At 41.5% G+C, this 26001-nt stretch overlaps 1 long non-coding RNA gene across 1 annotated transcript; it reads right to left on the reverse strand.

Annotated features, from left to right (window-relative positions):
- Positions 1 to 17056: 17056 nt before the first annotated feature.
- Positions 17057 to 25385, reverse strand: LOC123334777. The gene is made up of 4 exons (XR_006552904.2): positions 25003 to 25385; positions 24308 to 24359; positions 20738 to 20835; positions 17057 to 17088 (listed from the first exon to the last, which is right to left on the reverse strand). It is a non-coding gene; the product is annotated as an uncharacterized LOC123334777 (long non-coding RNA).
- Positions 25386 to 26001: the final 616 nt, after the last annotated feature.

A 26001-nucleotide genomic window follows, 5' to 3' on the forward strand; every position in this document is an offset into this window, starting at 1 on the left:
TGATATTCAATATCATATTAATATTAACCTGTAATGAAAAAGAATATATGTGTATATACATAACTAAATCACTTCACCTGAAACGAACATTATTTTGTTTTGTTTTTACTGAAATATAGCTGGTTTTACAAAATGTTAATTACTACTGTATAGCAAAGTGATTCAGTCATACATATACATTCTTTTTCTGTATTATTTTCCATTATGGTTTTTCATAGAATATTAAATACAGTTTTCTGTGCTATACAGTAGGACCTAGTTGTTTATGCATTCTAGATATAAAAGCTTACATCTGCTAACCCAAACCTCCCACTCTATCCCTCCCCCAATCACCTCACCCTTGGCAACCACCAGTCTGTTCTTTGTGTCCAAGATTCTATTTCTATTTCATAGATAGGTTCATTTGTAACACAGTATTGTATATTGAGTATATTTAAATAACAATGTTGATGCCTTGCTTTGGTATTTCTGCAGTGATAACTCCTCCTGGAGCAACGGAGGGGGGGGGGGCATCTGGTGCCCTGACAAGGATCAGGGATGAGAGTACAGGGAGGCGGAGGAAACACCTTGTCTAATGCTTTGTAATACATCCCCTCCCACGTCTATCAGCACAGTGGCTCTTGTGTCATCCTGCTCTTCTACCTCGTGAGTACAGTTTCAGCATGTAGGGGGAGGAGGGGATGTGATTGTATGGCACATTTGGGGAATCCTGTGCCTGGTCATTTAACTCACAACATGCACAGAATTGAATGACTAGAGGGGTGAGCAGGAGTGACTGATATTTCTACAGGCAGTTTTCTAAGAAATAAGCACAGAACGAGGGAGACCCAGCGTGTGACCAGAAGGCATAGGGAGCTGGCAGGGGCCATCTGTAACAGGGAGAACAGGATGCATGGACAACAAAAGAAGAGGTCCAACAGCCTAAGGGGAAGGTGCCAGCCCCACCTAGATTCTGCCCAGCAGTCAGGGCTAAACTGGGCTGACACTGGATGCAGGAAGGGGTGACTGGATAGGCTTCAACAGGGCAACCCTCCTCCTTTAAGGTAAGATGTGAATAACTGATAATTTGAGACCAAACTAGTGAGTTCTCCTTCCTTTTCCCTCTGACTCATGCTTTCTTTCATACACACACATGTGCATACAGACACATGTGGACAAACACAGAGACACATAAAACCAAGGACTGATTGAAAAAATGACAGGAATGGCAGTCACCAAATGGCCACTTGTGAGATGAAAGAGTTGTGAGGGGAGTTATATAGACCCAAAGAACAGCCCACCCAGCTCTACTGGAGTAAAGATACAGGGCTGCTAGAGCTGGAAGAGAGGGGACAGGATCTGTGAGGCAGGGAGGAACACGTGTTGCCACCTGCCCTCTGTAGATAACCTAGAAGGAACTAAAGAAACTCTTCCCTGAAGTTTGAAAGTGATTCTAAATATAGATTTGGCAGCCATCATCTGAGCTCTGCACAGTCCCCCAGGATAGTTTTCTGCACCCTTCTCCCCTGCTTCCCTTTGCTTTTGCCTCCAGAGCTCTGTACCTGTGATTCTTCCAGACTTTCTCAGTTTCCTGAGACTTTGTCTGCAGGAGCACAGAGGTCCAGGTGTTCCCAGCCCTGTAGCTCTTAACCAATGATCAAGCATGCACGTGTGTGCACACGTGTGTGTGTGTGTGTGTGTGTGTGTGTGTGTCTATGTTGGGGGTGGGAAATGACTGCCTGGCCTCAACTGCTCAGGTCTAAACAGCTCTGAGGCTCATTTTATACTCCAGAATTCTAAGGAATCAGGGTGCGGCCACCCTCCCCTAAGAATCCATCTGAAAACTCACCCTCACTTGCCTTCTCTACCTTCTCCTCCTACCAACACCCCTGCTCCCTTTGTGGTCTTTTTCTGGAAGCAGTTCCTTAACAAATCATTTGCACCCAAATCCTTATCTCAGAGGCTTTTCCTGAGGAATCTTTTTTTTTTTTACTTTGAGGTATAATTGACATACAACATTATATTAGTTTCAGGTGTATAGCAGGTATATAATTTGTATATATGGAATGATCACTATAATCAGTCTAGTTTCCAGGGAATTTGACTCGACAATAGAGGACTAGTGTTTTTTTTGCTGAAGCTTGCTGAGAGGCAGAATCTACAGGTCATTCTTGCTGCTAAGATAAAGTGATCTCAAGGCTGTTGGGTGGACCAGGCACCAGAGTGTGGGAGGAAGCAGTTAGGTCTCTATAGGATAACCCAGTGACAGAGCTGCAGAAGACTCATCTAGCTACCTGAAGAGCATTGCCAACATTAGTTACATCCAGGATGATGGAGTGACAGCAGCCATCAGCTGGAGTTGGGCACAAGGGACAAGCAAATGTGATGAAAATAAAGACATACATGGCTCCCTCACATTCCCACCCAAGTATGTTACCCATGGAAACAGACAGATACTTCTTTCTTCTCCCTAATGCTGTCCAGAGATCAGAACACTAAAAGCCATGGAAAGTGAAAGAGAATCAATAGGAGATAAGAGGAAGAACTTAGGATGGGAAAGAGCTGGGAGAGGGAGCTATATATAAGCTTTGAAGTAATACTTTACTTCAGCTGAGCATTTAGCTGAATGAGACAAAGTATTAAAACAGGAGTGACTAGAAGGTTGTCCAAAGATGTCAGCTTTGTGGTAAATATCTTTGAAAAACATAACCTAAAATATCTCAAGTTTGGCAGCAGGAAAGAGTTTATCCCATCAAATGACCAAGATCTTGTTTGAGGATTACATTTAAAATGTATTTAACCTTGGCAGAGACAGGCCAAGACGGAAGAGTAGAAAGACCCTGAGCTCACCTCTTCTCATGAGCACACCAAATTACAACTATCTGCAGAACAACCATCAATGAAAAATACCAGAACCTACCAGAAAAAAAAATATTCTACAACTAACGACATACAGGAACCACAGGGACTTCCCTGGTAGCCCAGTGGTTGGGACTCCATGTTTCCAATGCAGGGGGTGTGGGTTTGATCCCTGCTCAGGGGAACTAGCATCCTGCATGCTGTGTGGCACAGCCAAATAACTAAATAAAAGAAGGAACCACAATGAGAAGGATGGGAGGGGTAGACTCACGATATAATCAAGTCTCATATCCCTGGGTGGGCAACCCAGAAACTGGAGAATAATTGTATTATGTTGCAGAGGTTCTCCTACAGGAGCAAGAGTTCTGAGCTCCATGTCAGACCCAGGGGTCCTGCACCAGGAGCATAAGGCTTTGGGGTCAGTGGGGCTTAATTTTGGGAGCCAGCCCCACAGGACTGGGGAAAAGAGAGACTTCACTCTTAAATGGTGCTCACAAAATTTCATGTGCACTGGGACCCAGGGCAAAAGCAGTAACTTGACAGGAGCCTGGGCCAAAGCTACCTGCTGGCCTTGGGGAGTTTCCTGGAGAGGCAGGGGCAGCTGAGGCTCACTCTGTATATAGAGACTGGCAACAGCCACATTTGGGAACCTTCTACTGCATGAACACTGCTGCTGGTGGCCAACATCCTGCTTATTAATGCCAAGAACCAGCCCCACCTCATAGCCTGTAGGAACCAGTGTCAGGATGCCTCAGGTCACACAACTCACTGGTTGGAGACCCAGCCCCACCCACCAGCAGAAAGTGAAAGTGAAAGTTAAGTCACTCAGTTGTGTCCGACTCTTTGTGACCCACCAGGCTCCTCCATCCATGGGATTTTTCAGGCAAGAATACTGGAGTGGGTTGCCATTTCCTTCTCCAGGGGATCTTCCCGACCCAGGGATAGAACCCAGGTCTCCCGCATTGCAGGCAGACGCTTTAACCTCTGAGCCACCAGGGAAGCCCACCAGCAGACATCCTGTCTAAAGAAGTCCAAGCCCAAAGTCACTTCTAAACATGTTTCTAGACAGGGCCCTGCTCACCAGAGGGTCAAGACCCAGCTCCACCCACTAGTAGGAAGGATAACAGGCCCTGCCCTAAAGAAAACCTACATTAGCTTCTTAATCAGCCTCCACCAGGGAGCAGACATCAGATGCAAGAAAACTGCAATCTCAAAGCCCATGGATCCACTTTGCCCATAGGAGGCCAGATCCTACTCAGGGACCAGCTGGGACCTGGCCCTGCCAGCTAGCAGGCCAACACAAGTTTCAAAACACTCCAGATGACATACCCAGCTGTGTCAGGAACTGGTTCCCCCACAGTGATCTGACACCAGTTCTTGGACCCCTTGACTTTGCAACCAGACCCCAGGGCCTGGTTCTGCCTTCCAATAGTCTAGCACTAACCCCAGGATCTGGCTTCAGCCACCAGTGGGTGGGTGGATAATAGCCCTGGAGTCTTCTGGACCTGACTCTGATCACCAGTGAGCCAGCATCTGTCCGGGCCCCCAAAGATTCTTCAGCTAGCCGCCTCATGACCAGGCCCCACTAAACAGTAGCCAACAGCATGCACACAACGCAGAACCTGGTAACCAAGGGCTGTGGGCAACCAAGCTTACCAGACAGCCCACATAGCCCACTACGACAGAAGGACCTACAAAGCCCTCTTAGGGGGACCCCTAGAGCACATAACTTAAGTGATAGGAAGCAAATGTGCAGCTGAGACTCATAGGACATCTCCTATAGACAGCAACTTCTCCCAGGTTGAGAAATGTAACTAACCTACCACATGCTGCTGCTGCTAAGTTGCTTCAGTCGTGTCTGACTCTGTGCGACCCCATAGATGGCAGCTCACCAGGCTCCCCCGCCCCTGGGATTCTCCAGGCAAGAACACTGGAGTGGGTTGCCATTTCCTTCTCCAACGCATGAAAGTGAAAAGTGAAAATGAAGTCACTCAGTCGTGTCCGACTCTTCACGACCCCATGGACTGCAGCCCACCAGGGTCCTACCCTCCGTCCATGGGATTTTCCAGGCAAGAGTACTGGAATGGGGTGTCATTGCCTTCTCCATATATAGAGACAAATAGCAACTTAGCCAAAATGAGGCAGCAGCGCAACATGTTCCAGATAAAGGAACAAGATAAAACCCCAGAAGACTCAAGGGAAGTGGAGATAGGCTATCAATCCAAGAGAGTGTTCAGAGGAATGATTGCAAAGATGAGCCAAGAGCCTGGAAGAAGAATGGGTGCACAGAGTGAGAAGTTAGAAGTTTTTAACAAAGGAGTAGTAAACATACAGAACAACCAAACTGAGAGGAACAATAAAATAAATGAAATGAAAAATACAGATGTAGTCAACTGTAAAGTAACTGATACAAAGAAATGGAGCAGTGAGCTGGAAGACAGTAGTGGAAATCACTGCTGCTGAACAGAAAAAAAAGGAGAAAACAATGGAAAATAAATGAGGATAGTTTAAGAGACTTCTGGGACAAGATTGAATGCACTAACAATCATATTATAGAGGTTCCAAAAGGAGAGGGAAAAAAAAGGGCCTGAGAAATTATTTGAAGAGATAACAGCTGAAGACTTCCCTAATGTGAGAAAGGAGACAGTCACCCGAGACCAGGAAGAGCAGAGCATCCCATATAGGATAAATCCAAAGAAACATATTGGAGACACACTGTGAGTAACATGACAAAACTTGAAGAGAGAATACTAAAAGTAACAAGGGAAAAACAATAAATAATATACAAGGGAAATATCACACAGCCCTCAGCAAATTATTCAGGAGAAACTCTGCAGGCCAGAGGGAAGTGGCATGATATATTTAAAGCTATGAAAAGGAAAAACCTACAACCAAGAATATGGCATCCACCAAGGCTCTCTTCCATAGATGAACGGGACAGGATAAAACCCCTAAAGGAAAACACAGGCAGAACACTCTGCATAAATCAGAACAATTTTTTTGTTTTGTATCCATGTCCTGAAGTAAAGGAAATAAAAGAAAAAATAAACAAATGGGACCTAATTAAATTTTAAAACTTTTCACAGGAAAAGAAACCACTGACACCATGAAAAAATAACTTACTGAATGGGATAAAATATTTGAAAACGACATGACTGGTAAGGGGTTAGTTTCTAACATATATAAACAGCTCATACAATTGAACATCAAGAAACAATTTTAATAACGGGCAGAAGACCTGAATATTTTCCCAAAGGGGAAATGTAGATAACCAATAGGCACATGAAAAGATGCTAAATATCATTAATCATCAGGGAATTGCAAATCAAACCCACAATGAGATAATATCTCACACTTGTCAAAATGGCTATCACCAAAAAGACAACAAATAACAAATGTTGGCGAGGATGTGGAAAAATGCGAACTGTAGCACACCGTTGATAGGAATGTAAATTGATGCAGCCACCATATGAAATGGTATTGGATTTTCTCAAAAAACTAAAAATAGATATGAGCCAGCAATTCCAATCAAATGTATACCTGAAAAAAACAAAAGCACTAACTGGAAAAGACATATGCACCCCAACATAGCAGTGTTATTTACAATTGCGGAAGCAACCTAAGTGTCCATCAACAGATGAATGGATAAAGAAGACATGAGGTTATATAAACACGCAAACACACACACACAATAGAATACTACTGCTGCTGCTGCTGCTAAGTCGTTTCAGTCGTGTCCGACTCTGTGCGACCCCATAGACGGCAGTCCACTAGGCTCCCCCGTCCCTGGGATTCTCCAGGCAAGAACACTGGAGTGGGTTGCCATTTCCTTCTCCAATGCATGAAAATGGAAAGTGAAAGTGAAGTCGCTCAGTCGTGTCTGACTCTCAACGACCCCATGGACTTCAGCCTGCCAGGCTCCTCCGTCCATGGGATTTTCCAGGCAAGAGTACTGGAGTGGGTTGCCATTGCCTCAGCCATTAAAAGAATGAAATTTTGCCATTTGCAGCAACACAGATGGACTTGGAGGGCATTATGTTCAGTGAAGTCAGTCAGAGAAAGTCAAATATTGTATAATATCACTTACATGTGGAATCTAAAAGATAGAAAATAGTGAATATAACAAAAAAGAAGCAGACTCAATGATAATGGATAACAAATTAGTGGTTACCAATGGGGAGAAGAGAGGGAGGAGGGGCAGTATAGAGGGAGGAAAGGGAAGTAAGAGGTACAAGCAATTAGGTATAAAATACATTACAAGGATATACTGTACAACACAGGGAATAGAGCCAATATTTTATAATAACTTTCAATGGAGTATAGCCTTTAAAAATAATGAATCACTATAGTGTACGCCTGTAACTTATAGTGTTGAAAACAACTATACTTCAATAAAAATTTTTTTAAGTAAAACAGGAGTGACTAAAATAGCTGGGAAAGACAAGATCAATAACCAGTTATGTACTGCTGAAAAACGCATATGGGAGCTCATAAATGGAAATAAGATCTGTTAGGAAAATAATGTCATCTTTGCACACATCCCCTTTGTCACATACCTGGCACCATTGTCACTCCCCATTTAAAGGTAGAAGATACTAAAGTTTCAATGGGCTTGCCTTCCTCAGCTCCTTTACAACTTTGGGAGAAACCCTTATGAGAGAAAAGCCATCCTATTAGGCAGGATAGCCTTATCTAAGAGCCATCCAAAACCACACTTAGGCCACTATTGATAAGTATATACAAAATAGATAACAAACGAGGACTTACTGTTTAGCACAGGGAACTCTAGTCAATGTTCTGTGGTAACCTAAATGGGAAAGAAATCCAAAAAAAAGGAGATACACGTATAAAAGATTCATTTTGCTGTACATAGGAACTAACACAACATTGTAAAGCAATTACACTTTAGTAAAAAATTAAAAAACTAAACAACATTTATGATGGGTAAGTCTTCTCAGATCTCTTTCAGTTTTTTTCTTAATAAAAGACAGAACCACCTGGAGAAATTCCCTTTCAGCTGAGGTGTGTGTGTACAGAAGTGAGTACAGCTGCTGGGCCGGGGAGGGGCTCAGGACAGAGAGGTCACGCAGGGATGAATAGATCCTGCTCTGTGAACTTTCAGCCACAGGACGCCCCCTACTAGGCTGCAGGACCACCTTCCTAGATCACAAATATTGGGCCTAAAACCTTTGGGGCCAACTCTGAGTGAGTGCAAAGACTGTGAAGTTCTGAATTGTTCACCCACCTGGTCCATAGAGGCGGGGAGTGCAATTGCTGAGAATGTATCCTTTCATCTTCTCATTCTAGGCTGAGGGAGCTAAACTCATGACTGATCAGAGGAACTGCTTAGTCCAAATCAACCCTGAAATCTCTGCTTTTGTCCTTCAGTGCCAAAATATAAGCTCTCCTGGATGTCCACCTTTCTCTATAGAACATCCCCCAATGGTTCCAAGTGATTTTACTGTTAATCCATTTATGGCTTATGGAGATGGTTTCCTCTTGGCTCCCATGGCCATTTTCAAATAAGAGGACCGTCTCTCAAAATGAAACCAAACTTGGCTCCTTGGCAACTCACACCATTGGAGTTATCACACGTGACCTGTCAGGCACTCAGCAAACTCCTCATAGTCTCTCCTCTCATTTACTAAAGATGTTGAAATCTGGTTGATAATCTTTAGCTCCACGCAAAGTTCTGCATCCTGGATGACCTCAAAATCTGTTGGGAAAACTTATTTAATAAATCTATTCCTTAGATCTTTGATCACTTAATCTCCAATGACCATCTCTTCCATTCTTCTCCAGCTACCATCTCCCAAAGTCATGGTATTGGATTGAAGAGGGCAATCAATAGACCCACTCCTCTCTTCTAATTAAGTTCTATACCAACTAAAAGACAGAGAGGAATATGACAGATAGAAATGAATTTATCTTTACTGCAGATAATAAGAGAGATTTTGGCTTAGCTATGTGGCCATTGTGGGACCTAGAATAGAAAAGATATACCCATTTGATGCAGACTGCCAAAGAATAGCAAGGAGAGATAAGAAAGCCTTCCTTAGTGATCAGTGCAAAGAAATAGATGAAAATAGTGGAATGAGAAATACTGGAGATCGCTTCAAAAAAATGAGAGATATCAAGGGAACATTTCACGCAAAGATAGACACAATAAAGGAGAGAAATGATATGGACCTAACAGAAGCAGAAGATATTAAGAAGAGGTAGCAAGAATACATGAAGAACTGAACAAAAAAGGTCTTCACGACCCAGATAATCACGATGGTGTGATCACTCACTTAGAGGAATGTGAAGTCAAGTGGGCCTTAGGAAGCATCACTACGAACAAAGCTAGTAGAGGTGATGGAATTCCAGTTGAGCTATTTCAAATCCTAAAAGATGATGCTGTGAAAGTGCTGCACTCAATATGCCAGCAAATTTGGAAAAATCAGCAGTGGCCACAGGACTGCAAAAGGTCAGTTTTCATTCCAATCCCAAAGAAAGGCAATGCCAAAGAATGCTCAAACTACTGCACAATTGCACTCATCTCACACACTAGCAAAGTAATGCTCAAAATTCTTCAAGCCAGGCTTCAACAGTATGTGAACTGTGAACTTCCAGATGTTCAAGCTGGTTTTAGAAAAGGCAGAGGAACCAGAGACCAAATTGCCAACATCCATTGGATCATCAAAAAAGCAAGAGAGTTCCAGAAAAACATCTATTTCTGCTTTATTGACTATGCCAAAGCCTTTGACTGTGTGGATCACAACAATCTGTGGAAAATTCTGAAAGAGATGGGAATACCAGACCACCTGACCTGCCTCTTGAGAAATCTGTATGCAGGTCAGGAAGCAACAGTTAGAACTGGACATGGAACAACAGACTGGTTCCAAATCGGGAAAGGAGTACATCAAGGCTGTACATTGTCACTCTACTTATTTAACTTATATGCAGAGTACATCATGAGAAACACTTGGCTGGAGGAAGCACAAGCTGGAATCAAGATTGCCAGGTGAAATATCAATAACCTCAGATATGCAGATGACACCACCCTTATGGCAGAAAATGAAGAAGAACTAAAGAGCCTCTTGATGAAAGTGAAAAAGTTGGCTTAAAGCTCAACATTCAGAATACTAAGATTATGGCATCTGGTCCCATCACTTCATGGCAAATAGATGGGAAAACAATGGAAACAGTGACGGACTTTATTGTTTGGACTCCAAAATTACTGCAGATGGTGACTGCAGCCATGAAATTAAGACACTTGCTCCTTGGAAGAAAAGTTATGACCAAACTAGACAGCATATTAAAATGCAGAGACATTACTTTGCTGACAAAGGTCCGTCTAGTCAAAGCTATGGTTTTTCCAATCGTCAGGTATGGATGTGAGAGTCGGACCATAGAGAAAGCTGAGCAGTGAAGAATTGATGCTTTTGAACTGTGGTGTTGGAGAAGACTCTTGAGAGTCCCTTGGACTGCAAGGAGATCCAACCAGTCCACCCTAAAGGAAATCAGTCCTAAATATTCACTGGAAGGACAGATGCTGAAGCTGAAGCTCCAATACATTGGCCAACTGATGGGAAGAACTGACTCATTTGAAAAGACCCTGATGCTGGGAAAGAATGAAGACAGCAGGAGAAGGGGATGATAAGAGGCTGAAATGGTTGGATGGCGTCAGCAACTCAATGGACAGTTTGAGAAGACTGTGGGAGCTGGTGATGGAGAGGGAAGCCTGGTATGACCCAGTCCATGGGGTCACAGAGAGTTGGACACGACTGAGTGAGTGAACTGAATTGAACTCAGCTGAGTGCGCACAAGTTCTTAATGAGGAAGTCAGAGAAGCAGATCAGGATGTACACCTACTGAGCAGCAAAGGAGATAGGGAGAAGGAGTTGGGTACTTATGTTTAATTTCTACTTCCCAGCTCCTCCAGAGTTGAAAGAAAGCCCAAGAGAGATCTACTTTATATGAAAGGAAATGACAAATGTGGAGGGTAAGTATCCTTCCCACCTGCAGCTTGCACCACATCATCATCCAAAATTGCTTCATCCCCCAAATCAATAATTTGAACCTCCTACTCCCTATCCAACTACAGTGTACCCTCTTTGGAACTTACAGTGTTATGACGTTCTTGTTCATTTTCCTTCTATTACAATGTAGATTTCTTTCTAAGCTCTTACTAATATTCCCTGATACCTTGCCCCTCTGTATTTTCTTCATATGTCTAGCAAAAGTTTAACCCTGTAAGATTCTGGGTTGTTTTGCACCTATATTCAAATTGCCAAATCCTCCTGGAGAAAAGCAACACAGAACTTGATATCATTTAAAAATGGCAACTCACTCCAGTATTCTTGCCTGGAAAATTCCATTGTCAGAGGAGCCTGGAGGGTGGCAGTCCATGGGGCTGCAAAGAGTCAGACACAACTGAGCACACATGCCCAAAATACATGGCCATCAGTCTCAAGACTCATATGTCCTCAAGACTGACCGGCAGTACTGACACTTTTCTCAGGTCAAATCATTCCCCTGCTCTCAACATGCCTATTTAACTCACTATTGACCCGGGGACTTCTACAGAAACTGACCCCTATGGCCAGGGATTTTTATTTTGGTCAGCCAAAAACTGTTATTTCATTATCATGTTGCAGCTTATTACATTCAATAGTTACATGCAACACACCCGTAAAGTCTTCTCTGGTACTGTGAGTTTCATTTCCATTTTCTGTATCAGAATTAATCACTAAGGTTTTGTGTCTTTTTTTTTTTTTTGGTCTAATAGTTACATCATCTGAATCAGAACTATATTCTGAAGAACTATCATCTTCTGAAACACTCGTGTATTTGTCGCTTGGACAATCAGAAAAATATCTGCATAAAATTCACCACGAAATTCTTCACTCAAAATTTCATGAGGCGGCATTTTAAAAAATTTTATGGTAATAAACTTGCATTTATAATACACATAATTTTGGGAAAAAACCTAACGGAGCAAAATGTGAATGATAACGACAATCATAAGTTGTATAATGAATCCTTTGTCAATTTTAAGCTCTGACAGCTTTGCATGGTGATGTTAATGGTATCGCTCTCTAAAAACTTACTAATATGTCTCCAGTCAGTAGCATTCAAGTAACATGTCTCCAGACAATAATATGCTTTAAAATCATGCCTCACTCTATACTTTGAAGCCTTTTGGTTTTCAGCAGATGAGACCATTTCCTATGTTACTGAGAACTGTGAACCCAGACAGGTCCTCCTTCAACTTCCTGATATGAAATCTACATAATCTACCCATATCTATACTCATCATCAGAACAGTCCTTCCTCCTGTATAGAGCACACACCTTCTCCTGTGCCTTGGCCCCTATTTGTTCCTGATATCACCATCAGTCCCCAATAGCAAATATTCCTTTTCCCTCTGCATATTCAACCAGTCCTTACAAACTGGACCCTTATCAACACCATTCTGCTGCTGCTGCTGCTGCTAAGTCGCTTCAGTCGTGTCCGACTCTGTGCAACCCCATAGACGGCAGCCCACCAGGCTCCCCCATCCCTAGGATTCTCCAGGCAAGAACACTGGAGTGGGTTGCCATTTCCTTCTCCAAGGCATGAAAGTGAAAAGTGAAAGTGAAGTTGCTCAGTCCTGTCTGACTCCTAGCAACCCCATGGACTGCAGCCTACCAGGTTCCTCCGTCCATGGGATTTTCCAGGCAAGAGTATTAGAGTGGGTTGCCATTGCCTTTTCCCAACACCATTCAGATGTGCTTAAGTCTCCTTTCTCTGAAAAATAACTTCCCTTCAGCAGGATGTGACTGGGGGAGAAACACAGGGACTTTTAAAATTCTGATACTATCCTTCACCTGAAGTTAGTTGTGAGTCCATGGCTGTTTATTTTATTCTTTATACATAGGCTCTTTTGTATGTATGAATTTTTCACAATTACAAAAGGAAAAGCAAACCAAACCTTCTCAATATCATTTTTATATCCCATCATCATATTGTTATGCCATAAATTGCTCTTTTCTTTCACAAGCAGACTTCTTGAAAAAGACACCTATGTCTTCTGACTCTGCATTCTTAATTTCCAATCTTTCCTGAACCTATTCTAGGTTGGATGCTTTGTCCCACACTCTTCTTCCCACCCTCTGCCCCAATCACTCCTCAACCAGCTCTGATAAGGTCAACAAGGACTTCCTGTCTTCAAACACTGGACACTGTTTAGACCTTATCTTAAAGCACAATTCAGCAGTCTTCCTAAATGCTACTAACCGCTTCCAATTTCTTGCAGCTCTTCTTCCCCTCGCCTGCATTGCTGCCACGCTCTTGTTTCCCTTTCTGTTCCTTCTCAGCCTCCTTTGTGGACTCATAGTCTACTGATACTCAGCCATTAGATTCAAAGCTTGCCAAGGCCTAGGTGTTTTTTGTTTTTTAATACATGCTATCTTTCTAGGCAACTCTATCCAAGACCATTAGTTTTAACTGTTCTATCTAAGCTATTTATATCTTAGGCTCAGACACTTCCCTGAGGGCCACATGGATATATCCAACAGCTTATTTATACCGTCCTTTGGTTTGTCTCAAAGGCATCTTCCATCCAAGACCAAACCCAGACTCTTCCCGCAGACATCTGTCTCTGCCAGTGAACCCTGTCTCATCGATGCCTCATGCAAATTTTACTGGCCATTTTCCACCATTGGACCTTTGCACATTTCAATCTCGCTGCCTGTCATGCTCTCCCTTTTTCTCTTTCCGTAGGTAATGCCAGACATTCTTTATATGTCAAATATCTCTTCCTCAGAGAACTCGTCCATGTCCCACAAGTGTAGGTCAGCTTTCTAGGTTACATTCCTTTTCCTTGGAGCACTTATATAAATGTAAATGTTTGCATCTATTAACTAGTGTGATTAGTCAATCTCTAGGGCTTCTACTGAACTCTTAACAGCCTCCCCTACGGGACTACCCTTGTTGCTACTCCAGTGTCACTGGTGTCCAGCACAGTAAGTGGACACTCTTATAGCGGGCACTCAATAACATTTGTTTAGACTCACAGATGTAGAGAATAGACTCACGGTTGCCAAGAGGGAGGGATGTTGGGAGGGATGGACTGAGAGTTTGAGATGAGAAGATGCAAACTATTACACAGAAGATGGATAAACAACAAGGTCTTAATGTATAGCACAGGGAACTATATTCAGTATCCTGTGATAAACCATATGGAAAAGAATATGAAAAAAATATGTGTGTGCATATATATATAACTGAATCACTTTGCTGTACATCAGTAATGAACACAACACTGTAAATCAACTATACTTCAATTAAGAATTAACATTTGTTTAAATTATGTGTGTGTAATCATAAGTAAATGATTTATTCTAAGTGTTAAGTAATTTAGGTGCTGGTTTTACTTTGCCTTCTGGATTGTTTTATTTTGTGCCTCTTTTATTATGTTGTGTGATCAATATCCAGAGAGTTGTGGATCTCAGTGGCCTGCCGGACACTCTGATACACCTGGAATGTCACAGCACTGCAGACACTGAAGGATAAGATGCCAGGGGCCCACAGGAAGAATATTAAGAAAGTTGTTCCTGACAATGAACATCAAAAGCCTCCACTGGCTTCCAGTCTTGCTTAAAAGCCTCTCTTGCTAGAAGCTAAAAATTATATTGGCTATGGATTCTTGTGGTAACAAGGAGGCAGGGAGCTATTTGAGAAGACATTACAATGCAGATAGGGGCTTAGTCTATGTAACTTTGGGTTAAAGTCCCTTCCTTTGAGATAGGCTTTAAATGTAATGTCTGCTTTTCTGAATATGGAGGACTTCATAAAGAACACAAGAATATTTGAAGTTTTTTTTTTTTACAAGCAGACTGATCTTTTTTTCTATCCATTCTCAAAGGATCCTAGAAAGAGGCCTCCTGGCAATGGTAACAAAGGGGGATTAAAGTCAAGGTTAGGAGGCTGCCAAAGTAAAGAATTCTATTTTGAGTACAGAGAATAGAGTGTGAAACTCAGTGACAATGCAGATGAGGATAAGAAACATTTTCAAGGCACTGACCATGATCCTGGCACTTTTCCAAGGGTTTACTATATATTATTTTAATCCTCAACATAATTTTATGAAAGCGGTACTATTTTTATCCTAATTTTAGAGATGAGGAAGTGGGAGCATAATGGGCTGAGTAACTTGCCCATGATAATCAATGTCATGCCACGGTTATAAATTTTTTCAACAGAAAATGCATTTAGGCATGATTAAAGAGCATCCTATAGTCCATGCAATAAACAAATGATACTGGGAGGAAACATGCCACTAGATCCAGAATGAGGATTGACTCTTAATGAGATGCTTGTTGACTGGGCCCACAGTTGTTTGTAAATCTCCCTTCTTTAAAGGTTGCTTACTTGTTGGATGAGTATATTCTTCTGTCTATGTCTTAACAATCGACAGATTTTTCTGAACATGTTGAAGACTTAAACCAAATCCTTGCTGGGCTTGATAATGAAACTAATGGACACTTGTGGGAGTGAACATTTTTCATTTCCAAAAATTGGGGTCGAGTGGAATCTGGGAGCATGAAAGATTGTGGTCTTAGGTCCTTGATGCATTTGCATATAGATCCTAACCATGCTGCTTGGATTCAAGGACCAGGTGTGTCATCAACTATGTGTGTCTCAGAAAATATACTACAGAAGGCCATTCTCCTCTTTGTAAAGAAAGAGTATGCAGAGTAAGGATGTTTTTAGTTTAATTGGAGTCACTTAGCAAGTGATGGAGGGATCCAAAATTGAAGCTGCTTAGCAAGAGGCCTAAGTTCTTTGCATTAGTAAAAGCACATATATATTCAGAAAATAATGCATTAGGGTCTGAATAAGTTGGAGGAAAAATGTTCCAGCCCTTGGAATCAGTGAATATAAGGGTCCTACAGTGGCTCAGTAAACAAGATCCCAGAGATCCAGGTAAGAACTTCCCATGAGAACATTAGAAGACAACAGCAGGAATAATGTGCAAGTGAGGAGGTCTCTCTGGAGGTCTGCAAGATTACAGCCATTCGACTCTAAGTTTCCTGTGAATCTGGGTCAGGGGTCATTGGGAGCGGCTCACTAGGGCGGCTTTAGTCCTAGTGATTCAATCCCTGGGAGTGTTGGATGTCTGACCTCCTGCAGGTGTTCCAACACACACTAGAGGGCGCTGTGGAAGAGTGGAGGGTGGTGACTGACAAGGAGAAATCTGAATGAGGCATAAGGATTAGAACATGCCAGAAAGGGAGACATCCCAAATCTACTAGGATAAAAATGTCCTAGAAGAGGCAAGAGACAGTGGGATGAGATCAGCTAAAGTCACCGTTAGGTACATCATGTGGCAGATGCAAAAATTACATGTATTCCTCCTATTTTAGGGTTAACGGAGGTGAAAGAATTCTCTCAAGTCTTTGCGGCTTCAAATGAGAGCAAAGGTCAGTTCCATATGAAGATGGAAAATAAAACATGAATAAACAGAAAGCTGTACCACATTACTGAGTAAATTTAAAATCATGAATATGTGAATTGTCCTATTAATATAGAAATAAGTGCAATCCAAATTAGAACCCTGGTATGTGGGTTTTTCCTTTTGGATTAAATGAATTTAAAATTCATATGGAAATATAAATATTCAAGAATAGTCAAGAAAATTTTGAAAAGGAACTCTTTATAAGATATTAAATCAGGTGAAACCTCTGTAGAAAAGCAGTATAATGTTAGCATAGGAATAGGCAAAGATATAAGTGGAACTATGAAAAGTGGGATCCCCTAAAATAGATTTTACTGCCTTTAGGAATTTAATATAGGAAAGTATTTTATAATTCATCAGGGAATAGTATTTAATTTAATACATAATACTAGCAAACTTGGTTATGCATTGGGAAAGAACAAATTTGATTCTGTCTCTCACATAAGAATAAATTCCACATAAAATAAAACCTTAAAGGTAAAGAGTAACATGCCGCTGCTGCTGCTGCATCACTTCAGTCATGTCCGACTCTGTGTGACCCCATAGACGGCAGCCCACCAGGCTCCCCCATCCCTGGGATTCTCCAGGCAAGAACACTGGAGTGGGTTGCCATTTCCTTCTCCAAGGCATGAAAGTGAAAAGTGAAAGTGAAGTCCCTCAGTCGTGTCCGACTCGTAGCGACCCCATGGACTGCAGCCTACCAGGATCCTCCATCCATGGAATTTTCCAGGTAAGAGTACTGGAGTGGGGTGCCATTGCCTTCTCTGAAAGAACAACATAATACATTTTAAAAGAAAGTGTAGGAGACCATATATGCAAACTAGTAACTGGGGAGGCAGGAAAATAAGCTATTAAAAATTAGTCATATTTGATTGGGCATAGAAGGAATTCTACCTCATAAAGGTTATACATGACAAACCCACAGCAAATATCATTCAAAACATCATTCTTGATGGTAAAAAACTCAAAGCCTTTCCTCTAAGATCAGGAACAAGAAAAGGATAAGCACTCTCACCACTTTTATTCAACATAATTTTGGAAGTCTTAGCCACTGTAACCTGAGGGAAAAAAAAGAAATACAAAGAATTCAAATTGGAAAAGAAGTAAAACAGGTCACTGTTTGCAGATGACATGATACTATACATTGAAAATCCTAAAGATGCTATGTGAAAACCACTAGAGCTAATCAATGAATTTGGTAAAGCTGCAGAATACAAAATTAATGCAGAAAAATCTCTGGCATTCCTGTGCACTAGCAAAGAAAGATCAGAAAGTGAAATTGAGGAAACAATTCCATTTATCATTGCAACAAGAAGAATAAAATACCTAGGAATAAGCCTATGTAAGGAGGCAAAAGATCTATTCAGAAAACCGTAAGATACTGATGAAAGAAATCAACAATGATACAAACAGATGGAGAGATATACAATGTTCTTGGATTAGAAGAATCAATATTTTCAAAATGACTATATTACCCAAAGCAATCTCTAGATTCAATGCAATCCTTATCAAATTATCAATGGCATTTTTCACAGAATTACAACAAAATAAAATTTTAATTTGTATGGAGACACAAAAGACCCTAAATAGCCAAAGCAATCTTGAGAAAGAAAAATAGAGCTGGGAGGAATCAGGCTTCCTGACTTCAGACTATACTACAAAGTGCTGGTCATTAAAATAGTATGATACTGGCACAAGAAAAGAAACATAAAGTGGAACAGGAGAGAAAACCCAAAGATAAACCCACACACCTAAGTCACCTAAACTATAACAAAGGAGGCAAGGATATACAATGGAGAAATAAAGAGTCTCTTCAATAAGTGGTGCTGGGAAAACTGGACAGTTACATGTAAAAGAATGAAATTAGAACACTCCCTAACCCTATGCACAAAAAAATAAACTCAAGATGGATCAAAGACCTAAATGTAAGGTTGGACACCATAAAATTCTTAGAGGAAAACAGGCAGAAAATCTTTAATGTAAATCACAGCAAAATTTTTTATTTTTCTTACCTCCTAGAGTAGTGAAAATAAAAATAAAGAAATGGGACCTAAACTTAAATGCTTTTGCCCAGCACAGCAAAAGAAACCATAAACAGGACGAAAAGACAACCTTCAGACTGGGAGAAAATATTTGCAAATGAAGCAACTGATAAAGGATTAATCTCCAAAATATAGAAACAGCTCATGCACCTCAATACCAAAAAACCAAACAACTCAATCAAAAAATAGGCAGAGGACCTAAGTAGACATTTCTCCAAATACAGATGGCCGAGAAGTACATGAAAAGATGCTCACATCACTCATTAGAGAAATGCAAATCAAAACTACAATGAGGTATCGCACAGGTCAAAATGGCCATCATCAAAAAGTCTACAAACAATAAATGCTGAAAAGGCTGTGGAGAAAAGGGGACCTTCTTACACTGTTGGTGAGAATGTTAATTGATACACCCACTATGGAAGACAGTAAGGAGGTTCCTCAAAAAACTAAAAATGGAACTACAATATGACCAACAATCCCACTTCTGGGCATATACCCAGTTCAGTTGATCAGTCATGCCCAACTCTTTGCAACCCCATAGACTGCAGCACGCCAGGCCTCCCTGTCTATCACCAACTCCCGGAGTTCACCCAAACTCATGTCCATTGAGTCAATGATGCCATCCAACCATCTCATCCTCTGTCATCCCCTTCTCCTCCTGCCCTCAATCTTTCCCAGCATCAGGGATCTTTTCAAATAAGTCAGCTCTTCGCATCAGGTGGCCAAAGTACTGGAGTTGCAGCTTCAACATCAGTCCTTCCAATGAATATTCAGGACTGATCTCCTTTAGCATGGACTGGTTGGATTCCTTGCAGTCCAAGGGACTGTCAAGAGTCTTCTCCAACACCACAGTTCAAAAGCATCAATTCTTCAGTGCTTAGCTTTCTTTACCCAGAGAAAGCCATAATTCCAACAGACACATGCACCCTAATGTTCACTGCAGCACTATTTACAATATCCAGGACATGAAAACAATCTAAGTGTCCATCAACAGTGGAATGGATACATATACATATATACAATGGAATATTACTCAGCGATAAAAAGGAATAAAATTGTGTTATCTGAAGAGATGTGGACCTAGAGACTGTCATACAGAATGAAGTAAGTCAGAAAGAGAAAAACAAATATTGTCTATTAAGGCATATATGTGTAACACAGAAAAACAGTACAGATGAACCTATTTGCAAAGCAGCAATAGAGACACAGACATAAAGAACCAAAGTATGGACACTAAGGGGGAAAAGGTGGGGGTGGGATAAACTGAGGGGTTGAGATTAACGTATATACATTACCACATATAAAAGAGATAACTAGTGAGAACCTACTGTATAGCATAGGGGGAAAAAAGAAGGTAAAATATGTTTGTAGGACATATATTAAGTTAATCTTAAAAATGCGTTCCAGGGGCTTCCCTAGTGGTCCGGTAGTTAAGAATCCGCCTGCCAATGCAGGAGACACAGGTTCAATCCCTGGTCTTGGAAAATTCCATGTGCCATGAGGCAACTAAACCTGAGCGCTATAACTACTGAGCCGCACAACCTAGAGCCTGTGCTCCCCAACAAAAGAAGCCACTGCAATGAGAAACTCACTCAAGCCATAGCACAGCAATGAAGACCCAGAGCAGCCAAAAAAAAAAAAAAAAATTTTTAAATGCATTCCAAAATACATTAGGTGCAGACAAGTTCTGTTTGAATTCCATTTATGCAAGATATCTAGAACATTCAAATTCATAGAGTCAGAAGGTACGTTGATAGATGCCAGGGGCCAGGAGGGTGGGGGCTTGGGGAAGGGGAATGGGACTTAGTGTTTAATGGAGACAGTTTCAGTTTAGGATGGTAAAAATCCAGGAGATGGATGATGTTGAGAGTTGTATAACAGTGTGAATGTACTTATGCCACTATGTTTCTATTATGTGACTTTTACCACAATAAAAAAATACATCAAAAAAGGAAAACCCTTATTGCAAAAATAAGTAAGTAAAAATTCATCTTGACTATCTAGTCCTCTAAAAAAATTAGTTCTATTTGATTTTACAAATGTTAAGATTTTAAAAAGTGAAATATAACAAATATTGTATAAAATGTTTATATTGTTTGTAGCAGAAAAAGCATCTGCAATGTAACAGCTAAAGAGTCAGTAACATACAAACAAGTATAACAAATTATAACCACACCAAAAAAGACAATGCAATAGAAAAAGGGACATAGGTTAGAAACAGGCAGATCACAGAACAACTCCAAATGGGTTGCTATCAGCAACAAAAGGCCTTTAAGCTTGTTAGTATCCAGAGGAAAACCAATAAAGGTAACTATGAAGTATTAGTGTACATCAGCGATATTGGCAAAAATTAAAAGAAAATTTCACCTACCTTCTGTTGGCACTTAATCATCAGGAAAACAGGGTGCTCATGTGCTGCTGATCCATGCATGAACTGTTCAGAGTTCTCTGAAAACAATCTCACAAAGTCTGTCAAAAAAAAAACAACAACAACAACAATCTGTGAAACACCTGGAAATCTAATCTTTAAGTATAAAAACAAACATGTACTCAGATGTTTGTTGCAGCAGTCTTTGTGTACTAAAGCTCCTGGAAACAAGTAAATACTTATCAAGAAGGGAATGGTTATATAGATGGAGGCATAGCTGACTAAGGCATATCTTGCAGTTATAAAAGAATCACCTAGAGCTACACAAGCTGACTTGGAGGAATTCCTGAAGCTGTTAAACTAGGCGTGCAAGATGCAGACAGACAGAGAGAGAGGGAGGGATGGAGAGAGAGAGGGAGGGAGAGAGGGATATATAAAATACAGTCCTAGTGTTATGAAAGCTAATGACAAAAAAGCCACTTGTTTTTATACATGAGTATATTGTATATTTGTGAGGTTTACTTATATAGAAATATGTATATGTTCATAACTATATGCACAGAAATATCATGAAAGAATGGTCACTGAAAGTCACTGTAGACACTGCATGATATGAGGTTTCTAAGAGACCCTGAGACAGCCTGGGATCTGGGATTCTTAACTGTAGTCCTTATATCTGGGCAAATGTCTCTCCTTAACCAAAAGAATGGATGCTTTTCAACTGTGGTGTTGAAGACAACTCTTGAGAGTTCCTTGGGCTGCAAGGAGATCAAACCAGTCAATCCTAAAAGAAATCAGTCCTGAATATTCATTGGAAGGACTGATGCTGAAGCTCCAATACTTTGGCCACCTGATGCGAAGGACTGACTTATTTGAAAAGACCCCGATGCTGGGAAAGACTGAAGGTGTGAGGAGAAGGGGACAACAGAAGATGAGATGGCTGGATGGCATCACTGACTCGATGGACATGAGTTTGAGCATGCTCTGGGAGTTGGTGGTGGATAGGGAAGCCGGACGTGCTGCAGTCCATGAGGTCGCTCAGTCGGACACGACTAAGTGACTGAACTGAGGAGCAAAAGCAGAGTACTGTGCATGGTCCCTACACGCCACACCACCAAAGGGGTGGGCAGACAAGCTAAGCCACTCTCCAGGTCCAACCCACCTATTCACCCCTACTTTCACCACAAGTAAGGAAACAGTTCACTGCCCCTGCCTCAGGGCAAAAGCAAGGGCACCTGTAATTTGTTCTCACTCCCTCATGCTACAGCTGCTGCTGCTGCTGCTAAGTCGCCCGACTCTGTGCGACCCCACAGACGGCAGCCCACCAGGCTCCGCCGTCCCTGGGATTCTCCAGGCAAGAACACTGGAGTGGGTTGCCATTTCCTTCCCCACATGCTACAGCTACAGCATGAGTCCCAATAAAGCCTTGCTTGAATTCATCCGGCCTCTTATCAGTTTCTATTGATTAAAAGAGTCCAAAGACCCTAGTCAGTAACAACTGCAGTGTCTTTTGACTCTGAGGATGGACCTCAGAACACGGCAGCTAAGAAGACAGACTTCAGGGCTAGATGGACTGGATCAGAAGTCCACCTCCACTGCCTTTTAACTATGATATTTATGGAATTTCCTGTGCCTCAGTTTCCCTTATTGATAAAACAGGTTTATAATACCTAACTCACAGACTGTTCAGAGAATTTAATAAGAAATTAAAATACTTAAAGTACCTAGAACAGAGTTTGGCACACAGTAATCTGTATAAGTCCTTGCTAATGAAACATTCCCACATTGCTTTATATTGTGGCAATTAAAAGGTATTATTTCAGAAATAATATTAAATGACATTAATGGAACAAACCCAGGTATAGTGGAATTTTCTGATTTAAAAAAAAAAGTGTATGGTTTTCTAATTTCTTCCCTTCAGTTTCTATAAAAGTAGGAGCAAAAAAAAAAAAAAAAAAAAAAACCCAGAACCTCTCTTTCTGAGTGGGAAGAAAGAAAGAAGAGGAAAGTGTGGTAGAAAGGCAAGAAGCAAAGGAGGAAAGAATGAAGAAAGATGTATACATGCCTGTATGGAAGGGTCTCTGCAGCATGGTGGAGAGTGCCTGGTGCAGTGTATACAGCGGTGATAACTGTCAGTCAAAATTAAGATATGCAGGGACTGATGCAGAGACAGGCTGGGACCTAGGACCCTTGCACATGGACAAACATCTCCTCAAGCAAAAGAATACAAAGAAACTATAAGGGACTAGAATAACTGCACATATGTGTATGTGTGTGCTAAGCTGCTTCAGTCATGTCCAACTCTTTGCGACCTATGGATTGTATGTAGCCCCGCCAGGCTCCTCTGTCCATAGGATTCTCCAATCAACAATACTGGAGTGGGTTACCATGCCCTTCTCCAGGGGAATCTTCCCAACCCAGGATTCAAACCCTTGTCTCTTATGTCTCCTGCATTGGCAGGCAGGTTCTTTACTACTAGTGCCACCTGGGAAGCCCTGTAGGTGGGGTCAATTATGAACAATAAGATACAAAAAGGCCACAAACCAACTGCCATCTCTAGGGTGCCAGGAGCAAAATTAGGATACTTAGCATGATGCCTGCACACAGCACCATCAAGGCAGACCACCTAAACCACCCTTCTGGCCTGACCCACCCCCTCCCTCACCCACCCCACGTGCAGGGAGCAAGCAAGAGCACCTGTTACTTATTTTCACTCCCTCCTGCTGCAGTTTGAGTCCCATTAAAGCCTTGCCTGAATTTCTCACCCAGCCTCTTATCAATTTCTATTGGTTAAAGAGTCCAAGGGCCCAGGTTAGAAACAATGACTGCAAGGTAGGGAAGACAGAAAGTCCCAGAATGTGTCTTTCTATAATAGGGAAGAAGTAGTCTGTCTCCATATTAGATCTGCTTGTTTTGTTTTAATCCCATGGATGGAGAAGCCTGGTAGGCTGCAGTCCATGGGGTCGCACAGAGTCGGACACGACTGAAGCGACTTAGCAGTAGCAGCATTCTATTACTTTTGCTTCGAGTTAAGAAAGTTGCCTGTAGCCTGAAAATATACAGGATGGCCCATTCTCAAGGCTCTGACATTTAAGGGTATAACACGTTTCCACTCATATGGAGGCAAAAAGTTGTAGAAAAGAGAAAATCATTTGTTTTGTTGGAGGTTTACAGGAACATTGAGACCTGACTTCTGTGGACAAAGGATTGTTGCATTAAGAAGTTTGCAAAAACCAGCCTGGCCCCTCCCTCAACTAGCCTTTAAAAACACTTTGGTGAAACCCTTGAGGGAGTTTGGTTTTGGGGGCTACAAATCACTTGTCTTCTTGCTTGGCCCTGCAATAAACCTTTCTCTGCTCCCAAATCCCAGGTTTTGGTATTGTTTGGTCTCACTTTGTGTTGGGCATATGAACTTCCATCCTCTAACATTCTCATATAAACAATGATTTAACAATTATCCACAGACTAAAATAGCTCTGGGAAAGCTCTGAGATACAATTAAGAAGCTGCAACAACCTAGAGGAACCGCAAAACAAAGAATGGCCACATAAGAAAAGGAAGGAAGAATTTTACCTGAGTCACTCCATCCCTCAGCTCAGCAACTCCTCTTCGACCTGACCTCACTCTGTGGAAGAAAAGAGGGGCAAGAGAACCCTAGCAGCTTTCACCATGAGGACCCCACAAAGGCCTCACTGCTCCTGTGGACTCCTACAGCCTCTGCCACTGAGAATCTCCCAAGCCTTCACCAATGTGGACCACAGCTATGGAGCTTCTGAGAGCCCACACCAATATTATCATGAAATAACCTCTCCCCTCCAGTCCCTGTAGGAGTGCTACTGCAGATGCGCACCCTATATTTGGTGCATCTGAAGCCCGTATCCCCACATGACCTTGGATCCAGAACCAAACTTGCCACAACAGTGCTTCCCATTGAACCAGTGAAACCATCACTAGAAGCTGATGACTAGTAGAAACACTTGAACTTGTCTTATAAAACAACAGATAAAGGAACAACATGTTAAAACTCCTTTTGCTTGTAGATTGCCTTCACTGATTAAGTTCGCTTTTTAAATTTTTTTTTTTTCTTTTTAGGCTGTGCTGGGTCTCAGTTGCCACAAGCAGGATCTTTAGTTGAGACATGAGGGATCTAGTTCCCTGACCAGGGATCAAACCTGCGTGTTCTGCACTGGGAGCATAGTCTTAACCACTGGACCACCAGGGAAGTCTTTTTCCTTAGAGGTAGGAAAAAAATATCTTTAATTACATACCTGTTCAGTTTCACACAGTCCAGCTGGTTTATAGGAATGTGGAGTCAGCTCCTACCTAGTGTGAACTGGCTGGAGCTGGTTAGGGCCACTGACCTTAAAACCGGGTTTGTGTATGTTCAGTGGATGACTTTTGACGTCAGAGAGCCAGAAAACTCTGCTCTCAGATCAGACTAAGTGCCTCCGTTTTGAATATTCAGATAAATGAATGTAACCTGGATGCACTTGTGCAGAGCACCAATTGCCTCCCTTTTCCCCTACCACCAATCACCTTTCCCCCAGCCTAAAACCATTCTACTGGCTCCAACCCCCTTGCCTTCGGGGGATGAATCTGAGACTTGTTCTCTTGTCTCTTCATTTTGTTGCTTTGTGAATAAATGTTTTCTTGGCTGTAAACCTCAGCATATCAGCATTTGGCTTGCTGTGTGCTGCGTAAACGGACTGGGTTTGGTAACATTAATGCTGTGACATCTACTCACAAGTGAAGATCTTTCCCTGCAGAAGCCAGTCAATAAAGTTTGGAAGAAGTGACTGTTAATAATACTTCCAATGTGAGGATACCAGTGCAAGACTGCAGGGAAAACATAAAATCAGGTAAACATGACACCATGAAAGGAAGACTATACATTTCCAGCAACTGACACAAAACAAATGGAAATCCATAAGATCTTTGATAAAAAATTAAAGGAAATTGTTTTAAAGAAGTTCAGAGAGCTACAAGAGAACACAGATAATAATTCAATGAAATCAGAAACAAATTCATGAACAGAAAACAAAATAACCTAAATAAAAATGGACTAGGGACCTAAATAAACTTTTGCCCAAAGAAGACATACAAATGATGAACAGGAATACAAAAAGGTACTCGACATCACTAATCATCAGGGAAATGCAAATCAAAACCACAAAGAGATATTATTTCATATCTATTAGGGATATTATTAAGAAAATCAAGAGATAGCAAGTGTTGGCAAAAATGTGAAGAAAAGGGAACCTTTGTGT

The sequence above is a fragment of the Bubalus bubalis genome, chromosome 8, assembly GCF_019923935.1.
Source record: "Bubalus bubalis isolate 160015118507 breed Murrah chromosome 8, NDDB_SH_1, whole genome shotgun sequence".
NCBI classification, from domain to species: Eukaryota; Metazoa; Chordata; class Mammalia; order Artiodactyla; family Bovidae; genus Bubalus; species Bubalus bubalis.